The following is a 3,545-nucleotide window of genomic DNA, read 5'->3' as shown; positions in this document are numbered from 1 at the left end:
TCTCATCCCTTTGATCCCATTGATTCCATTTTATTTGATCTCTTTGATCCCATTGCTTCCATTCATTCTGATCTCTTTGATTCCATTTATTCTGATTTCTTTGATCCCATTTATTCCATTTAATCTGATTTCTTTGATCCCACTGATTCCATTTCATTGGATTTCTTTAATTCTATTTGATTTCTTTGATCCCATTGATTCCAGTTCATTTGATTTCTTTAATCCCATTTTATTTGATTTCTTCGATCCTGCTGATTCCATTCAACCTGATTTCTTTTATTCTATTTGTTCTATTTCATTTGATTTCTTTGATTCCATTTTATTTGATTTCTTTGATTCCATTTTATTTGATTTCTTTTATTCTATTTAATCTGATTTCTTTGATCCCATTGATTCTATTTCATTTGATTTCTTGGATCCTTTTTATTCTATTTAACCGGATTTCTTTGATTCCATTTTATTTGATTTCTTTGATCCTTTTAATTCTGATCTCTTTGATCCTATTGATTCCATTTAATCTGATTTCTTTGATCCCATTGATTCCATTTCATTGGATTTCTTTAATTCTATTTAATTTGATTTCTTCTACTCTATTGATTCTATCTAATTGGATTTCTTTGATCCTGTTGATTCTATTAATTCTGATTTCTTTGATCCCACTGATTCTGTTTCATTTGGTTTCTTTAATTTTATTTTTATTTGATTTCTTTGATTCCATTTCATTGGATTTCTTTGATCCCATTGATTCCATTCAACCTGATCTCTTTGATCCCATTGATTCTGTTTGATTTGATTTCTTTAATTCTATTTGATTTTTTTGATCCTATTGATTCCATTTAATTTGATTTTTTCAATTGCATTTTATTTGTTTTCTTTGATCCTGTTGATTCCATTTAATCTGATTTCTTTGATCCTATTGATTCCATTTAATTTGATTTCTTTCATTCTGTTTAATCTGATCTCTTTGATCCTATTGATTCCATTTAATTTGATTTCTTTCATTCTGTTTAATTTGATTTCTTTGATGCTATTGATTCCATTTAATCTGATTTTTTCAATTCCATTTTATTTGATTGCTTTGATCCTATTGATTCCATTTAATTTGATTTTTTCAATTCCATTTTATTTGATTGCTTTGATCCTATTGACTCCATTTATTCTGATTTCTTTGATCCTACTGATACCATTTAATCTGATTTTTTCCAGGTTTTTATTTCCTCTCTTCCCTTCATTGATTCCCTTTTATTCTCTTTTTGTTGGGTTTCTTTTATTCTCCCTCATTTTAGGCTTTTCCCTCTATTTCTTCCATTTCATTTTCTTCTCTCTTTTATTCCATTGATTCCATTTGATTTCGGAATTCATTTCATTGCTTTTGATTTGCTTGATTAATTCTGTCCTATTTAATTCCTTTATTCATTGATTTTATTTAATTCTATCTTGTTCCTCAATTTTATTTAATTCTATTTTCTTTAATTCTGTTTTATTCCATTCATCGATTTTATTTTAGTCACCAATTTAATTCTATGTTATTCATCGATTTTATTTTATTCATCAATTTTATTTTATTCTATTTCATTCTATTTCATTCATCAATTTTATTCAATTCTATTTTGTTCATTGATTTTATTCAATTTTATTTTGTTCATCAATTCTATTCTATTTTATTCATCAATTTTATTTTATTCACCGATTTTATTTAATTCTATTTTGTTCATCGATTTTATTTAATTCTATTTTGTTCACCAATTTTATTTAATTTTATTTTATTCATCAATTTTATTTTATTCTCTTTATTCATCAATTTCATTCTATTTAATTCTATTTTATTCATCAATTTTATTTCATTTTCGTTTATTTAATTCTATTAATTTTATTTTATTCTGTTTCTATTTTTATTCACCAATTTTATTTCATTCTATTTTGTTCATCGGTTTTATTTTACTCTATTTAATTCTATTCTCTTTTATTCTCTTTTATTTAATTCCATTTTATTTAATTCTATTTTATTTAATTCTATTTTATTTCATTCTATTTTATTTTATTCTATTTTATTTTATTCTATTTTATTTTATTCTATTTGATTCATCGATTTTATTCTATTTTGTTCATCAATTTTATTTTATTCTAGTCATCAATTTTATTTTTGTCACCAATTTCATTTAATTCTGTTTCATTCATCAATTTTATTTCGTTCTGTTTAATTCTATTTTATTCATCAATTTTATTGAATTCTATTTTGTTCATCTCTTTTATTTCATTTTATTTTATTTTATTTTATTTCATTTTATTTCATTTCATTTCATTTCATTTCATTTCATTTGATCTGTTTATTAATGGATTTCATTTTGTTCCATTCCTCTCCTTTGATTTTGCTTTTTTCCATTTCATTTCCTTTTTCTTCAGCTCAGCTCGAGGGGTTTTCTTCTGTTTATTCCAGTTCTTGGTATTCATTAATTTTATCCGATTTAATTTATTTAATTAGTCATTCATTTCATTTTATCCTATTTTTTTAATTAATTTTCTCTATTTAACTTAAATTTTGTTCTATTTCATTTCTTTTCTTCTTCTCTTCCTTCCATTCCGTTTTATTTATTCATTTGATGCTGTTTAATTAATTATTTTTATTCTCTTTGACTTCATTTATTAATTTGATTCTTTTATTTTTGTCCATTTCCTGTATTACTTGTATTAATTTATTTTATTTATTCATTTTCTTCCTTTCTTTTATTCAATTTCATTTCTTAATTTTATTCCTTCAATTTATTTTACTCCATTTCCTTTATTAATTTTATTCATTTATTTTATTTTATTTCTTAATTTTGTTTCTTAATTTTATTTTCTTCGATTTCATTTCTTAATTTTATTATTTTATTTTATTTATTAATTTTATTCCTTACTTTTATTTTACTCCATTTCATTTCTTAATTTTATTAATTTCTTTTATTTTATTTCTTAATTTTGTTCCTCGATTTTATTTTCTTCAATTTCATTTCTTGATTTTATTCCTTAATTTTATTTTACTCCATTTCATTTCTTAATTTTATTAATTTTATTTTCTTCAATTTTGTTTCTTAATTTTATTTTATTAGTTTTATTCCTTAATTTTATTTTCTTCAATTTAATCTCTTTATTCTATTCATTTTACTTTATTTATTTATTTTATTCATTAATTTTATTTTACTCTATTTAATTACTTAATTGTATTAATTTATTTTCTTCGATTTCATTTCTTAATTGTATTAATTTATTTTATTTTATTTTATTTCTTAATTTTGTTCCTTGATTTTATTTTATTCAATTTCATCTCTTCATTTTATTCCTTAATTTTTACTCCATTTCATTCCTTAATTTTATTAATCGATTTTATTTTATTTATTAATTTTATTCCTTATTTTTATTTCCTTCAATTTCACTGCTTAATTTTATTAATTTATTTTATTTCATTTCTTAATTTTATTCCTTCATTTTATTTTACTCCATTTCATTGCTTCATTTTATTCCTTAATTTCATTTCCTTCGATTTCACTTCTTAATTTTATTAATTG

The sequence above is a fragment of the Corvus kubaryi genome, unplaced genomic scaffold (genome assembly GCF_017639235.1).
Source record: "Corvus kubaryi isolate FWS band 111438036 unplaced genomic scaffold, C.kubaryi_AGA036_p1.0 37149, whole genome shotgun sequence".
In the NCBI taxonomy this organism is placed as follows: Eukaryota; Metazoa; Chordata; class Aves; order Passeriformes; family Corvidae; genus Corvus; species Corvus kubaryi.
This window is presented reverse-complemented; position numbering follows the sequence as displayed.